At 38.4% G+C, this 17,781-nt stretch overlaps 1 protein-coding gene across 5 annotated transcripts in view; it reads left to right on the forward strand.

Annotated features, from left to right (window-relative positions):
- CLOCK (clock circadian regulator) overlaps positions 1-17,781 on the forward strand; it is a 64,217-nt gene that overhangs the window by 1,708 nt on the left and 44,728 nt on the right. For 2 of the 5 annotated variants that reach the window (XM_050710187.1, XM_050710188.1), the window contains exons 2-4: positions 7,790-7,883; positions 10,467-10,554; positions 15,644-15,705. The gene's annotated coding sequence lies outside the window, so the exon portion shown is untranslated. Of the gene's footprint in view, positions 1-7,789; positions 7,893-10,466; positions 10,555-15,643; positions 15,706-17,781 lie in introns of all 5 variants that reach the window. The other 3 variants (XM_035552432.2, XM_035552442.2, XM_050710189.1) reach the window with 2 other exon arrangements.

Genomic DNA, 17,781 nt, shown 5'->3' on the forward strand with positions numbered 1-17,781 from the left:
AGCCCCTCTTTAGCTATGCACCCTTTTGGGGAGAGATGCATGGTTTGCTGTCTGGAGCCTTATAGCTTCTGTGTAATTTTGTAATTTGAAGAATATAGATATTCCTTCTCTTAGAATATAAGATTAGTACCCTAGTATGTTTTTAATGCAAACCACACCATATAGGTATGAAGAAATGGGGTCATAGCTAAGGTGTCTTCATTTTCAGCACATTATAATGAGTTAGTTTTTCTTGAGTAGAAGACTGGTAGATGTTTGAAGAGGTTTGAAGTAAAGAAAAGTGCATTTTTGCGTTTCAGCCTTTTTGAAGTACTCATTTCTGTATGAACGCTAGAAATTGCAAAGGCCAGGTGATAAAGCAGGTCTAGAAACGTTTCCTTGGCTAGATGGTGTGAGTAGGTAGTTGGGTAGCAAAGACAGTAGTAGTTCCTGCCCTTTTTACCTTCTCCTTACTTATTTTGCAGAGTGTTTTTATCCGTTCTTTGTTAATCGAGCTGGGTGACCCTGTAAGGAGCTGCACTGGTGGCACAGGAACAGGAGTGAGTTGCCAGGGTGCGGGGAGAGCAGGAACTCTTCTAAGGTGGCTTTGTCTCTGCAGGGGAAAAGATGGCTCTGTGAGACTGCAGCCAAACGGCAGCCAGACCATTCAGCTGCCTCTCGTCTCCTGTTGGTCCTGCATTACTAGCAGTAGCATTGTTATTCTGAATTTGGTAGTGTTTCAAGATGGAAAGAGGTGTAAGAAGGGCACCTTTGGTCACATCGCAGAGCCTGAAGGGGAAGATGTCAGTGAACTGGCACAGGGAAATACAGCTGTATCCGTTGGGAAGATGCTCATCTTGTTAGCTCAGTGAATGGGGTTCTGTGGGAATTGGAAACTCGGACGTTCCCCCGTTCATTTGTTGTAGGAGTTAAAGATGTGAAATGCAGAATTGTGGCAGAGGAAAGAAACTTACGGTTAATACAGCTGGGTGCTGCCCTGAAGGATTGAATTCTCAACCCCTACTGCTGCCACAAAATTCCTTTGTAATGCAAAGGCTGCTTTAATTTTGGCTTGCCTCATGCCTGAGTGTTTAATTTTATAGCCTTAATATTCTCTCACCATACTTTTTGGGTATAATATAAATTCTTAATTATAACCACTTTCAGAATATATAATCATATATTTAAAAAGTTTCCATGCTCCGCAGTTCCCATATATTTCATATTATGTGGAAGCAGCGAGGCTTCATTTGTGCTTAGATTCTTGCCTCAGTGTAGTCATTTGCATGCTTTGGACTCTTTCCAACTGTTACATTTTGTCATTAACATCACTGAATTAGTTTCCTTATTTTGCAGTGATGTTCAGAGGAACAATGCTGAGTATATCATAAAATCATCTCCAGTATTAATATTTTATTAAATATAGATCCATAAAAAGTAGATACACCATTAAGATTCAAGAGTGGTAAAGACTTGTGTTTTGAGTTAATCTCATGAAAATTAGCAGATACTGTGGGCATTCCTCAACTTCAACATAAAAACGTAGCTAAATTAGGCATAAAAGTGGCTGCATAAATGCTTTGTCCTTTTAACTGCCTTTAAAAATCTCAAAATATGTGAGAAAGCTTCAGAACTGAAACTGAAGTCATTTTACTACTTATGACAGCCTGCTATCACAGAATAATTGGGATTAGAATAACATCCCTATGTTAAAACAGAATGAAACCGTTCCTGGAGTAAGATCTATTTTAAGTGGCTTTTAAAATACCTATACCTGGCCTTGTTCAATAGAGGTCCTTCTAGAGTCCCAATAAAAGGGATATTTGCAGGTGTCAGTGATGCATGTTATTTTGGTGTATGGTCAAATCCATACAGAATACAGAGGAGTCAAAGTTGTGATGTAGATGGATTCTGGATATCCAGTCCAAACTAAAATTGTAGCTGTATGTTGGCTATATTTTAAGAGCCTCTGTTTAGTGAAGTTTTCCAAGCACTTTGAAGTTTTATTCTGAGATCCTTCACAATCTTGTCAAAACCGAGCATCTTGGCATGTAAATCTGTTTAGCATTCATAAATTAAGCAATCTGTAAATTAGGCATTCACTTGTCCAAAGGCATGTTGAAACCACACCTCAGGCACACCTATGGGATTGGACTCGGACCAACGTGGTGACTCTCCCTTTTGTTCAGGAGCACAAAGCAGGGAGGAGGAAGAGAGGGTTTTTGATGTCTGCCTCCTGAAAAAAACACAAGAGGAACCCCAAACAACCCCAAAGCAAATAACCATGCAAAACACTCCCAACAAAAACAGCACCCAGACACTAAAAATCCACTTTTCAATGTGTATAAGGTGGTTAAAGTTTAATTGGACTAAAGAGAGATACTATGCCACTTGTTTTCTCGGAGATGGAGAAAAAGGAGATGGGCAGCTGTGCTGTGGCCTGTTCCAGGAGCGATGCAGTCTTTTCTTCCACTTAAAATTTTTAATGCTGTTAGGGATTTGAAGCCAGAACTCATCTCTATGATTTGGGTGCCCTTCTCCCTAGAGGTATGCACACTGCTGGTTCTGCTCTGTCCAGCAAAGCTTCTTTTTTTTTTTTTTTTTTCTTCTCTCATGCTCTGAGGAATGCTGCTGAAAAGAGAGGTTAGGAGTTGATCCAGCTTCCAGTGCAGCATGGTGTGTGCAGAGAGGTTAGGATCTGAACCCCTTCTGAAGACTGTCTCTCAGATCTCTGTTTGGAGTCACTGTGCTGTAACTCGGTCTGCTGGACAAAATGAGAACACGTCTTTTTCCTCCTGCTAGTGTGTTTTGATGGGAAAAGCTCAGCTGTGTGTGTCCAGGGCTGTGAGTACTCACCTTGCCTGTGTCCCAGGCCTTCAGAGACGCGTGATGGTGAAGGCACTAACATCACAGGGTACTGGTGGAGCTCTGGGACATTTGGAAGAGGTATAATACCTGGGAACAGGCTGATCATCCAGCACGATGTCTGAATTTTAGATGCTTTGTAGTAGGGTGCACTACTGTTAACAACGTAGTGCTGCTAACATTGTAGATAAAATTTACAAGAGCTTTTAGCTTGCAGCTCCTTCAGCATGTGAATGTGTCTCAGGTGCTTGCAGAAGGCTGGTCTCAGATCCCATAGTCATCCCATTAGCTGCTGACCTGCTAGTTATAAGTGTTTGTGAACGTATGAGAGACAGTCCTGCAACAAGTGGCCATTGGTAGAAAGAGGAATAATAATTTCTGGATTTCCTGAAATAGACATTTAAAAAAAAAACAACAAAATACATGAGAAACATACATTTTTACATATTAAATGATGATCTTGGAGATTGTATGAGATACTAAAATGCATAATAAAAAATAAAGAACACTTCAAAGTAAATTGTATGTTTACATACATGAGATTACAGCTAATCTCATATTTCCAATTCTAAGGCTGCTGCTGCCTTAAATAAATGTAAATAAAACGTAAGGTATAATTTTTACGTTTTGTGAATTACATCCAGCATGATAAAAGTTTGTAATGATCTAGTAAACGTGTGTTTCTGGCGTTTAAAAGCATTTGATGCTTTTGGTGATGTTTCTCTGGTGCAGTGAAGTAGTCAGAGACTGGTGTTAGTCTTGTGAGTTGTTGCTGTTATTCACGTGCACCCTGGAAAAGCTGTGCTGACAGAGTAATGTTCCCGTGGTTGGGTGGCTGCTGGCAGGCAGGTGGTTGGTAATTCTGAGAGGGGGAGCTCCAGCTGGTGCAGGCAGGTAGGAGGTTCAGGATTCTTCACGTCGGTCTTGTCAGAGAAATGCCAAAGGCCTGAGACTATTTTAGTTTTCATTGGTCGTCCAAAAGCTTCAGGGTATGTTAGGGGGAAAAATCTTGGCACGTGGAGCAGCTTGTCAAGCCCTCAGTCCCCTAAAAGTGTATTTGAAACTGAAGTGTGAAGAAGTGAGAAGTCACAGAAATCAGGAAATGTTTTTCCAAAATCTGCTTATTTCCCTTGGCTCAGAAAGCAAGCAAGAACTTTTCTCCATTGAAAGCTGCAGGGTTTTTTCAGCCTGATTTCCTAAGGAAAGTGATTTATGCCATTTCCCCTTTTTCTCATTCTTTCCCTACGTCTTCGCCAGCAGCTTTTGAAGTCACAGACCAATTTCAACCGTGTTGAAAGGACAGCAATCTCAGAGACTGTCGTGTTCCTCCAGTTTGGGGAAGATAGGCAAACTGGGTAGGGAGAAACCCTCGGTCCCCTTTCTTGAGAGAGAGTCTGAAATGCAAGTTTGGCTCTGACCTGCTTTTCAGCGTGAGCAGGGTCTTTGCTGGACAGAAAGGAGGTGCTCGTAGGTAAGCTGGCTTGTTACAGCGTGGGAGAAGAGAGTAGATAAAAGGTAGAGCTCTAAGAACTGTGCCTTGCCATCCACTAACGCACTTGCTCAGTGTTGAATTGGTAAAGGATATGGTGGCCGTTAACCGATGAATTACTGATCAGAATTAGCTAATGCTGTGTTTTGCTGACTGCAGGGTTGCCTGGTTCTTATTTTCCATTAGTATGTAAAATAAATTCTTCTGAAATTAACAGAATATCTCAAAGCCATGATTAAATTCATATTTTCCCTATGTTTTGGGGGAAAAAAAATACAGTTTTGGCATATTTCGTGGAAAAAGCTAAAACTTAGACTTTGCTTTCGGTAGTAAAGAGCAAAAGAAAGTGTAACTTGAGTCTGAGAAATGGGACTTTTCTGTTTGAAAGTATTTGACCGGCCATGGAAAATCAGTACTTTTTGTAGTGGAGGTATAAAACTGATAGGGTGCTGTCTAAAGATTTCTGTTTATTCCAGTTGCTGTATGAAGTATGACCATTTGTAGCCAAAGATAAGATGTTTTTCTCAACATAAGAATAAAAGAAAGTACCTCCTAGGCTGGATTTCCTGCAAGCCTGCTCCTCTCTCTGTAACATGGAGTTACCAGTTGAAAAGCAAGGGGAGCTGGACTTCCCTCTAGAATCCCATTTCTAGTTCTTCTGTCTTGCCTGTATTTGCCTTACCTCTTATTTGTGGTGATCGTTGGACTGAAGTTTATAGCGTAATGTTCAACTTGCAAGATTCTGTCTGGTCTCAGTGGAGAACTTAGTCTGTCCTGCTGGTAGGTTTACAGAAACTGCTGATAGACTTCGTAACGGTGAAAGTGAAGAAAACTTTATTAGCTTGCTTCTATTAATTTCTAGACAGTTCCCTGCTCAGTGATGTCAGATATACTTTCCAAGCCTTCAGTAACACTTCGAGTGTTTACAAATCGTACAGTCTTCAGAAATGTTAATTCAGAAATGTCCACTTTTACAATGTGTTGGTTTTAAAATAACATAATGGGTTGCGGTGTAGTTATGTGGCTTTGACTTGTGCTTATTTTAAAGCAGTTTTCGTAGTAACAACAAATATTCTAAAGGAAACCGGATTTTCCTCTGACTGCGAGTAGAAAAGCAAGTAGCAGCATGAATCACAGCTTCCAAGAACTGTCAGAATAGGAATGCAGATTCTCTCTTTCACACACACACACACACACACACACTTTCCTTGCTGTCAATTTTAACGTGATAATGTGGTTTAATAAAGTTTTTCTTGCCATCCGCAGCAGCAACACTTATTATATGCAATCAAGCTGCTACTAGCAGTTGCATGGTTGGGGGTGAAAGTACAGTTTGGAACTAGTGTGCGAGTTTCAATGATAATTCATTAGCATCTCAGTAATTTTGCTTAAAATACGTTTTCTGACCTAACTACAATAGATGCAAAATTTCAGGTGAAAATATTTGTGTTGTTAAAATACCAGCCTTCAGACTGTACTTTTTTTCCAGCCCAGAAGAATTAAACATTTTGTGCTGCACTAAAGCTTTGCACGATGTTTCACAGATAATAAGATAGAGTTCCAGCCTTGAAGAGCTTGTGATCTAAGTTTCACTGACATAGAAAATGAGGAAAGCGACCTCAGAAAGGGGGACAAGGATTCAAATGAATGTGAGTCAGAGAATTAAACAAGTTGTAATTTCTAAGAACAGAATAAGGTAGATCAGCAAGGAAGAAGTTGAGAATATAGAAACAAAAGACAGCATAAAACAAATCCAAATAGAACATTTGAGGGAAGAGATGGAATACATGTTGTAGTGCAGGATCTGGAAAGCATAATAAAATCAGAAGAGTGAGTAGAATCAAGATGAAGAGGAACTAGAAGGTGGTAGGAAACAGGACAGGAGAAAAATATGTAGAAACTTATAAATTATGTTTGTGGGTTTTGGCTTTTCTGGGAAAAAAAAAAGGAGACAGGAAAAAGGTCGGAGAATGTGCTGGTTTGATCGCCTTGGCAGGAAAGCCAGGATACAGATTCTAGCACCAAGACTCTCTTAGCCCCCAGCCCACCCTGAAATGTAGCTGTCAGTTTAAGTTGCTTTTAAGATGAGTGGCAAAACAACAGGAACCCTGCCTGAAAACTAAGTCTGGGGCACTGGGGTTGCTCTGTCACCATGTGCTGTTGCACCCAGCCTTGGTATAAGTGGAAGGACTTCTGTCTGAGTTTCAGTGCAGTTGAGGTGGCATTATAGAAGCATCTAATACCAGAGGTGGTTGAGGCACTACTGCTTTATCTAAGTCAGAAAGGACCTAAAACTTTTTCTCATTAAAATAACTTCGTACAAACCAACCATAAATCTAATTTTCCATGTAAAGGTAGTGCCAGTTGAACTAAAATAATTTGGAAAATGAATTTCAGTTAATTTAATCTTGTTTGTGTTGCTGACATAAGAAATGAAAAATAATCTCTCATACTTTTGTAGACTGTTTTTTAAATGTCACCTAGACATCTTTACTGCCCCGTAGAGCATAGTTTGTCCTTTCTTAGCTATACATTATCCTGGGGTTTGATTCAATTTATTGATTTCTAACATTAGAATATTTAATTGTAGAATGAAATGTATAGAAATATATAGAATGAATGTCTAGAAAAGTAGATAAATAGATGATAAGTGTTCAAGGCTGGGTGGGATGGGGCTCTGAGCAGCCAGGTCTTGTACTTAGTGATCTTTAAGGTCCCTTCCAACCCAAACCATTCTATGATAATGGCCTGCCTTTCTTCTCACGTTAGACTTGTCCAATAAAATATACATTTGGAGGATATATAGCAGTATATAGCCCTGTATATAGGAGTACAGCATTGTGATCTGTAGTAAGTGGGGAGCTGCTTTTGTGGAGTAAAGTAGAGTCTTTGTGTATAAAAATACTGGTGTGTAGTTAGCTTCTGCTTATGAGAGCTCACTGAAATTCAAGTTTGTCATCAGTAAGGGAAGATGTTTGAGTCTTTCCTGTGCTGTTGTATGTCATGTTCCCTGAGAGTTTTGTACTGTGTTCTGAGGTAGATCACATGTCCTGTTTGACCTATAATACACAAAGTTAAGATTGTATGGATATATTTTCTTTCCAGACATTTGTTTGGTGTGTTATTGATGTTTTGGAAGCAAATATCCTCTGCAAAGCAATATACAGCAAAAACTATGTTAATGTTTGGTAGGCAATGTTAGAACTGTAACTGCAATGTTACCTTTAAGCCATTGCATTTGGCTTGCAGATTTGCACTAGGTAGAAGGTGGTATGTACCTCTGAAGTTCTCCTTCCTCCTTTATGTGGAATAAAGGAGTTGGGGTGTGAAGTTGTGGATGCTCTAGGGTAGGAATAATATGAAAGGAGAGGAAACAGGGCAGCAATCAAGGGCTCATCTCTCAAAGTTGTTTTGAATAGATTCATCTTTATAGAACTTTTTGTTGTTGTTTTTCAGAAGACTGTGCCAAAAAACCTCTTTTGTTCAGATGACATCACATTTGGACTACTAATGCTATCCACCCACTCTACGAGGCACTATGGATTTCTAGGTAATTTAAGTAAGTATGTAGATTTTATTGCTGCTAGAACAGTAATACTTTAAACAGAAGCATCTCTTTTCAACCTGAGGCAAGATAGACATTCCACTTCAATTTGAGATTGAAATTAATGTTGTGTGGGGCAAGAATAGACTTCAAATAAGCTTTTAATAAGCTTCCATCCTGTACACTGCAGCTTGGAATAAAACAATTGTACCTGAGCTGCCTTGGAAACCAGAGGGAAGAAAAAAACAACCCACGATGGCACCGTCCTTAGCAATGCCATAACTAATGTGGCTCTGCTGTTTCAGGAGCCTGAATTAATGTCTCTCTCAGGGATATGTTGCAGTGAATGAGCATTTGCGTTGCTATGCTTGCAGCTTCTTGGGGTCTTCTTTTGCAGAGCTCTTGCTAAATTGGTGATGGACTTAATACCCCATTAATATAAGAATGTATAGAAAGGAAAACAGTGCATCTTAGTAGGTTCAAGAAGCAATCTCTCTGTTCACGTGTCATCTTAGTTGTGAAAGGGTTGTGTCCCCTCACTTCCTTGATATAACACTGTGTACTGTCCCGCTGAAGATGGGCCAGTGGTGCAAGATTTCTTCATATCTTGTCGTGCAGTGAGTTTACTGATTGCTTTGTACATCCATGGGCATGCAAAGAGAGGCACGCAAGAGATAGGGCAGATTGTTTGAGGTTCCTCTTCTGAGCAACAAGGGGTTTTTATTTTGATGTTTCATGAGGATCGCAGCCTTGGGCCCGGTAGCCTTCATGCATGTGTTTACATGCTTTTTCTTTGTAGCAGGATATTACTGTTAATTTTTTTTTCAGGTGGCACTATAAATTAAAAAAAAAAAAAATATTTAGATGTATCAGGCTTTGTGCCAGTCTTCTCAAACTGGATAATTTTGTCTTGCTGGCAGACTCCCTCCCTATATTCCTAGTAGTTTGTCATGCGTTGGGGATGGTTGGTGGTGCATGAAGGAAAGTGAATGGAGTTGTAGGCAGCAGCGTGTGTAGTTAATGATGCTTGATGCCTTCTAAGACCTTGCTTTTGTTTGCTTGTAATTTAGCAGGACTTAAATCAGTGAGCAGTAATTCTTCGCGTCGTATGTTTGCCTCAGTTCAATCTTCACCAAAAGTCAGCCTGTGACTGAGAATGAGGTGGGGCAGGGGGGAGGATTACTGTTTTCTTGACTCAAGCTGCGATGTTAATCTTACCACAGGAAAGATGCAGGACCTGCATACGCTGAGGTTTTTAAGAGAGAAGTTGAGTTTTTAGGAGAAAACTAGAACTGTTGTGCTGCAGTGTCAGGCTGTTTGTTTTGTGCCATTTAGATTTCTGAAAAATAGGTCTGTCCCAGCTCAGTGATTTGCCTAGATCTGTTTCATCTGTCCAAATCAGATGAGGTAGGTATGTTCCAAATCCTTTTAGTTATAATCAGACAAAGGTACAGAGCATGTTCTAGCTGGACTGAGAGAGGTAAAGATGCCTAATTTGCTGCTCTCCGTTGTAATGTCAGTCACAAACACCGAGTAAAGGAGGCTTTCTTCTGGGCTCTTCCTTAATGTCTGCCTGCACCTCCCAATAGGTACGATAAGGAGGAATGGTGGCATAATCAGAGTCAACCCATAGGAGATGGGAAATGTAGTATTGTAGGGCAGTTAGTTATCTTGGTCATAATTATTGGGGCTGCTCTGCCTGTCGCAGTGAAGAAAAATTGCAACTCATTAAATCAAAAAAAAATTTAACAGGTTATAAAGAGGTAAAGATCTGAAAATGGTCTCCTGGTTCCTAACAGATTTAAGGAGAAAAAGGAATTGCTTCTGAACAAGCTAAGAGTTTATCCCAGTTTTACAGTTGGATCAGAGAATTGACTTAAATTAATCAAATAGAGAAGCAATAGAACAGCTTTGCTGACCAAAGCAAAGCTGTGCCTTGGCCAGGCAGAGAGGTGCGAGGAGGGAGAGGTGCTATATGGGAGAAATCATTGCTCTGTTTGTCTAAAGGTTTAAATTATGAAGCAGAGTAAGAGAAACAAGATGAGCAGGAGGCTTGTCATTCCACTTTGTTTTGCTGAATCTAGAATGTATGTTGTGGAGGATGGTCTTAATGTTTCCTGTTCTTCTGTTTGTTGTAGGACTGTGCTGAGCATTTTTTCAAATATTTTGGATTTTTTGTGAGGTGACCCCAAAATGTTCATGAGTTACAGGACGACAGAATTTCTGTCCATTATAGGAATAAATGGGATGATTACTTCTGAGATTTTTATAGATGAAGAATGTAGTATTTAATTTGCATTAAAATTTCATGGCTGCTTAGTAGGACTTAAAAACTCAACGGGATAGTTGTATTTACTGTTGATGAAAATTAGCGTTACCTGAATTTTTTATTATTGAAAAGAGAGGTACTTGCAAACTCTGTTCTTTGCTCTTAAGCCCAGACCCATGCAGAAGCTGGCTTCTGAAATACATATAATGCTGACCGTTTAAAAAATATTCAGTTTATGTATGTGAGAAAGTTTGTATACACTTGGGGGTTTTTAGGCATTGCTTGAAAGAGATTTCACTTCCTTTTCATCTAAATTTCAGCAAATGCAGTGTGAAGCCCATTCTTTCATTTGCAAAAATCTTCTGGAAAATTATTTGGATGCTGTATATTGAGCGTCAGTGAAACTAGGTGAGTCTCTGTGAATGTCTTGGTTATTTTACGCAATGAATGAGTTAATTGTGTGAGACCAAATCCCGTTTATAACTTACAATGCTAACATGCTCTGTCATTTAACCTAAAATCTAGAAGATTAAGTTATTAGATAAACAAATGACATAGCTCAGAAAAAGGAAGGCAGATTATGCAATATATTCCTGGATTTTCTCTTTGGCTGTGTATATGCCAAATATGTTTGTAATAAAGTTCTTTTATAACATCGGTTGCTTGATTAGTTTTCCTTAACGTATTTGCCATGGTGTTCTTATGGCTGTTCTCTGATGATGTTTAGAACCAGACTAATTTCAGCCTCAGGCTAAACAAATATTCCTATATCATTAATCTCTTTTCTTTCTCAATTCATGTGGTTGTTTACCTCTGGACTTTGAGATGTGTTTGAATGATGGAAGCAAGCACATGGTCATCTTTAGCCCTTTTAAATTGAGTTTGGACAAGTTGAATTACAGTGGTAGTGCTTACAGGGCCTGTCATAGTCTAAACTATGTGAATTGCAAAATGAAAAACAATACTGCCAACTCTGAAAGTTTGGAGATGTCAAATCTTAAGTTTGCACTTGCTGTATTTAGTAGCACAGGTAGGAGGAAATAAATTAGTGAGACAAAAAATCTGAAAGGAATAGTTGGAAAACAAGAAAAGGAGTAAAATATTTAAAGAAGGAAAGGGGCATAGAAGATAAAAGTGAAGAAAAGATGCATGAAGGTGAAGTGGTAGTAGATACCAAGTTTTGTGTCTTCTGCTGAATTATGGAATAGGGGAGATAAAATCTTTGTGGCAGCCAGTAGATTGCCATGCAGTGTGGCTTTTGTTTGTTTGCTTTTAACTGTGGTGAGGAGTTAAGAAAAGCTTACAGAATTCTTCTAGAGCCTGTACCCTCAAATATTCTGTTCTGTGAGTTGGTGCCTTCTTTGGCTGGTCTGTTTTGGAAAGGATGGTACAATTGAAGCGTAAGCATTACCATTTTAAGTTGTTAATACTGCTTTGGAGAGAAACCCTCAACTATTTCCTCTTATCACCTACTGATTTAATGTGTTTGAGCTACATTCCTTTCCCAGGAAACTGATTTTTAAGTTCTGCTGCAGGTGCAAAGCGTTCTTCTGTTTCTACTGGGAATACTCAGGCCTGAATCAATTATTAAATCCCTGGAAAACTTTGAGTGGCCTGTGTGATGGTGATTTGCTTCTGGAGACCAGATGGAAATCTAATCCAAAGTAAACCCACTTGAACAGCTAGTGTCAGCACCAGCTGCTTTGGTCTACTGATCCATTTCTACTGCTCCAGTTTATTTGTTAGTGGAGACATAGCCAAAATTATTTACTTTGGTTATTGGTGAGTAGCTGAGGGCAATGAACATCTCTGTGCATCTATTTTCCAAATCCAGTTACAAGTTTCAGTGCATTGGTACTGAGCAACACAACCTCCACAGATTTCCTGCACTACCTCTGTTAATACAATCTGTCAAGGAAATAAAATCTAAAATGGCACGAATCAAATGACTATATGATACAACTGCCTTTTGAAAGTTTTGATTGTTTAATCCGGTTTTGTTCCCTGTTTATATTCTTAAATTGTTAAAAATAGTAGTCTTGCGATTTCTTTCATATTTTTTTATATAGAATTCTGAAATTTGTATACTTCCCACGTGTTTTGATTGAGCTGTTAATCTGCATTAGAAAAAAAAAGTACAGAGTTCTGTTGCAGTCATTAAGTCTGAGCAAGACAAAATGAAGGAGGCAGTCTTCACAAGCGTTTGTAGTTTTTGCTATTTTTCTGTACATCGATGTCATCAATCAAGGCAGATTTTTTTCCCCAAATTCCTCTGTTTCAGGTTGTAGATGGCAGTTGTTAATGCTTTGAAAGTTTAAGTAATATTTAGTTGCCAGTATTAAATCATTTCATCTTGAATTAGTAGTCGTCAGAGTTTTCTCCAGCTGTGCTGTATAACTTTAATTTTTGGAGATTTCCAAGAATTTTTGAACATTTGCTGCTAATGTAATACCCTGCCAATCTAAGACGATGATTAGGAATAAACTCCTATTTCTTGTTTATTAGATCTTTGCAGGATCCAGGCCTTAGTGTTCAGCACTTTCTTTCACCTGAAATTTTCCACGATTCAAGTGTTCTATCAAGACCCTATCGATAGGGCAACTGAAAACAAGGGCACTTTAACATAAGCAAATCTAAGGTTGTAGCAACACAGATAGCAGCACCATTTTGGAGAACTTCAATTATTTTTTTTTGTATTAAGGCTGGTGTTATTTACATGCCAAGTTATTTGCAGTGTAATTTAAATTTTTTATTCACACCATTATCTCATATTGTAACTAGCACAAGCATATTACAAAAGATACCGTATTGTGTTCTACTAGGCTTAAGCATCTCTGTTCAACTTGTATAATCCTTTCTAAAAGAGAGATTATTACTGCCATATGAGTTTGTAGGATTTTGGCTACCAAAAAAACCCACATTAAGTAAAAACCAAAATTTAGTACTTAGCTGCTTCATGCTGCAGCCTCAGGAGGAGGCCTCGTTGAGGCAAGAACAAACTTCACTTTAAAATGAAGAAAAATGTTGAGAGTCGAAATGTGAAAACTGTAAGCCAGCAAGTTAGGAAGAGTCCTCGTTGTTTTAAGTAATCTTGTTTTAGGAATATTGTTGTCTTCTGTTGAAGTGTGTGTTTCATTCTCGCTCTATTTGCAAATTTGCTAATGTGTTAGGCATAACTAAACTGTTTCAAGCCTTAACATGTGCTTAAATAAAATACAGCTGTTTTCATTAGCCTCTTAGCATGTGGCCTCAACATCTGATTTATAGTAGTTTCAGGGTTTCTTATGAATCCTGATAGCTATTGGAATCCTCTTCCTTGATACCATTGTTAAATAGGCTACTAGCAAGAGCCTAGGCCATTGAAACCATTTTCACAATGCTCTACTTAGCAGAAGAGAGTTATTTAAACCAAAACCTGATTATAGTAGTTTCATTTTTTGATATCTGATTAATGGAAATTTTATATCTGTATATCTATAATATCTTTATAGGACCTTCTTCATGTTACTTCTTAGTACCTCGATGATCTGAATCAGATTCTGTTAATAAAGTGGGAAATGAACGTATATGGAGTGTACTACCTCATTTGCTGTGATTTAAACAATTAACTGTAAGATACATCTAGTGCAACTTGGTTTTTAACTAGATCCTTCTTGCTATTTGAGATGGCAGTCTTTAAGCAGTGCTAATTTTAGCGTCTTCGGTAATGACCTGGAAGGGAAGGTTCTAAGTCTTTGCTAATAAAATATGGTGATACTAATTTGGGAGGTGTTGAGAACTTGAGAGTGCAGAGAAGACTTTAAGGGGGCAAGAAGTAAGCATACTGAGACATGTTTAGGTAGATAGAAGTAGTGTGGTCTGATGATTCTGTGAAAGAAAACCTTGAAGAGTGGCAAAAGAGCAAAGAAAAAATGCAGATGGAAGCCCAAAGAGTTTAGAGAATCATGCAAATATAGCGAGTGTGGTCCCAAATAGTTGATATGGTTTGGTGTTGAATGTAGTAGATAGCACAGGAGACTAGTAGTTCTGATATAAGTACATTTGAGCACTCACTTGAAGCTCTTTAAAGCTTAGATGTAAGTATCGGGACAGATTCTGAATTTCTGAAAACACAAAGAGGAGCTGAGTTTGAGGAATAACATTTTTTCCCCTACAACCTATCTTGAAAGTTCTTACCTGAAATGTGGTAGCAGCAAAGCTTAAAGAAGCTTGGCTTAAGAATTCTACAGTTGTATTGTTTTCTTTCTTTCATTAAACGTGATCTTAAAATATTTTTGAAAGCACTGAGAGAGTGGAAAATGGTTGAGAAGTTTTGTTGTGAATGTTGAATTACTATGCAAGCTCTAAAAAGTCTTAGTAAAAAAATTAATGACGTATGAAGAGTAATATTGTCATAATCATCAACTTCATATACAATTAAGTAGACTGGACTCTATTTTTTTGCAGACCATAAATCACTATGGGAAAAGGAATTTGTTGGTCTGCTATTGCTGCTTCTCTGGTGAACCTCAGAAGGTGAATTAGTGGGTTTTCCAAGCTCCACTTACTAAGCACAGCCTCTGAAAGTTTCTGCTTCTGTCAGTAGCAATCCACAAAGAAGGAGCACATGCTTCTACTGCTCAGGAGAATGAACAAAGAATTTGAACGAACACAGTATCTCCATAATATGATAGGGCTTTAGAAATGTAGAAGGCTAAAAATGGTCAAACGTAACAGTGCTACTTCAAACTACAATGGTTTTCCTTCTGATGGTGTTAATTGTACCTTCAGAAATGTAGTTATGTTGAGTACTCTGACATTTGAGTATTTAAGCAAAGATGTTCTTCCTTTATTTCCATGTGTATAAGGAAAGATTAGAGTAAAATTACAGTAAAATTAGATTAAATTTAGAGTTGACTTTATACACTTTTTCTATTGCTGCATTGCTGTTACTTACTTCATGCAGTACGGTTCTTTTTATAATGTACCATCTTTCCTGTCCGAACAAGTCCTTTTATTGACTAAATGTTGGTTGATGTTCCATTTCCTTTCAGTTCTTGTTTAAGGCATGCAAGGTGGCTAAAGGATGCCTTAACCTATATCCGAAAAGTGGTTACGGATTGTTTTGCAAAGGGTTTCTAGGGACAAGACAAATCCAAGGCAGAAAGACCCTTCTATTTGTCAGTTAAGACAAGAGTTGACATTTCAGCTAACATGCTGAAGTGTGCACAGGCACTTCCTCTGTGCACCAGTTGTAAAGCTTTATTTTTTTATTTCCCCTTTCCTGTTAAGGCACTTGTTGCGTATGTAATATGAAGGACGTGTCCTGTATCTCAGGTTTTGCAATCACTGTAATTCCAGTTGAGCCTGGATCATTATACTGAAGGTTCTGACATGAGACAAACTCTAGTGTTTTGTGTAATGAGATGAAGGAGAGTACTGCAGAGCGGGTGTTTGGAATTCGTAACTATAGCATGGAATTCTTGTTTAATGTATAAACTTGCTCCTTCTATAACAGGTAGTTGTACTGGCGAGGAAATACTGAAGGACCCACTGACAGACACCAGAATTCTAGAAAAAGTAAGTCTTCTGTGAAATCTTGTTGATCTTAGCAATATAACAGTAAGTTTGCTAATGCAGACGGAGGGGGAGAGAGAGCTGCAGAGAGAAGCTGCTAGTTTGGTATTTTTTTGACTTGGAATGTCCTTCAGTGTTTGAACAGAAAAATGTTTCTACTCTCTCATTTAATGGTAACATGAATGTGAATTCTCAGTTCCTCTTTCTTTTTAAGGCAGTTTCCAATGAAGTGCACTGCCTACTCCATTCTTCAGGCAGTGAAGCAGTCTACTCTTCACAAATGTTTTACAGAATGATTTAGTTGTGCATGAGTCATGCATGCTGGGAAATCTAAGCATCAGAAGCACTTGCACAGCTGCACAGATCGAGGATTGTGCAATCAACTTGGAAAAAAAAGTGCCCATCACAAAATAGTTCTACGGTGGTTTATTTACATGCTTGCATTTCTGCATGAGATGAGTAAGTTTTAGATTGAGTACTGGTAGCTTTCTACAACACCCGCCATTTGTTCTTGGGTGTTGCTGTTTTCGACTCTACTTCTATTTGTTTTTTCTGTTTTTTTTTTTAATATGTCCTCTTGGTTCACTTGCACAACCGTAAGAGTTACAAATAATGGGTCTTGGTAGAAGTCATTCTTCCATTATTTTTTCTTAGCTTCATATTATCCATCCAGATGAATAATCATATATATGTATACATGCTGATGATCATTTTAGAAATGTCACAGTTCATGATAATTGTGTTGCTTGATAGATAGGTTGATAACTATCCAGCAACATGCCAGGTATAGCTACTCCTGTGCTTTGCATTTTGCATGAGTTTCCCATTGACTCCAAAGCTGACTTTGGAGTTTGTTTCTATATCCAGAAACTCTTCATGAGTCTGCATCAGCGTATGTATACAAACCTCATTCTGCCAGAAATTTGATGTGGCACAGTTTGCCACGTGAGATACAGCAATGCATGGGAGAGGGAAATGTTTCATCTAAAGTATGGAGCAGGCTTCTCAAGTAGTAACAACAAAGGTTATTTTTCTGAGCACAAATTTGAATCTCATGTCTCCTAATTTTGTTCTCTAGTTGCATTTTAACGTATGAGGTAGGTCAGAATGAACTGGCATTGTTGCCAAAAGATGTGTCTAACCTGGTGATTCACTGCTTCCCCTTGCCCTGTGCCAACATTGCTTTTGAGCAGCTGTATGGTGAAACAAAGTTAGCTGATTTAGCTGAATGAAACATTGTTTGGGTTACTTTTAGGCTGGTCCAGCTTCAGGCTGTGTTGACTGTGTGATCACAGATAGTAACGCTAGCAAAAGAAGAGGGAATTTAATAGAGTTGTGGAAATGAGTGTCCATAATAACTTTTTTTTTAAAAAAAGGGTCATATTATTTTGAAAACTTTCAGCTTTACCAAGGAATTTGGTAAAGGTGATTAGAAATATAAATAAACATTTAGTTGTGAAGTCACTATTATCTGTAGCCATGCCATTACCCATGTGGCTGATGTATATCCTGTACCTGCTACCTTACGTGTGGTAATTTTCACTTACAGACTGAGCTGGAGGAGGTACTTAGTGTGTTTATCCCACATCTTAGCTGAGTGCCCTATGCAGCTGCTAGGGATAAGTCTTTGTCTCCTATAAATAAATAAAATAATTGAGTTCATTTTGTTGTGCTGCCTAGCGCGGCATGTGGCTCGCTCTCAACCTCTTCCATCCCTTTTAAATATGTGCATAACTGAGAAGTGGTGAGATGTTTCTGGATGTAGTACATCATGGTATCTTCAAGGATTAAGGTGTTGGGTTGGTATGAAAGAGCTAGTTGTCCCTTAAAAAGGTAAGGGGAGTTGTAAATCAAGCAAAACTGACTTGAGATTCATAGCTATATCCTTAAAATTTCTTCTAAATAGACTGTAAAGGCATTGGGTGCAGAAATAACTTGCATAACTTAAATTCTTACAGACTTTCTTGGCCATCTGTTGACTTCTTTGATCTCTAAAGATTTTAGAATGCAGTAGTGATAACAGCAAGAAATGTTTATTTTTTTTCAGATTAGTCAGTCTGATTCTTCATGTAAAATTAT

The sequence above is a fragment of the Cygnus atratus genome, chromosome 4 (genome assembly GCF_013377495.2).
Source record: "Cygnus atratus isolate AKBS03 ecotype Queensland, Australia chromosome 4, CAtr_DNAZoo_HiC_assembly, whole genome shotgun sequence".
Taxonomy (NCBI): domain Eukaryota; kingdom Metazoa; phylum Chordata; class Aves; order Anseriformes; family Anatidae; genus Cygnus; species Cygnus atratus.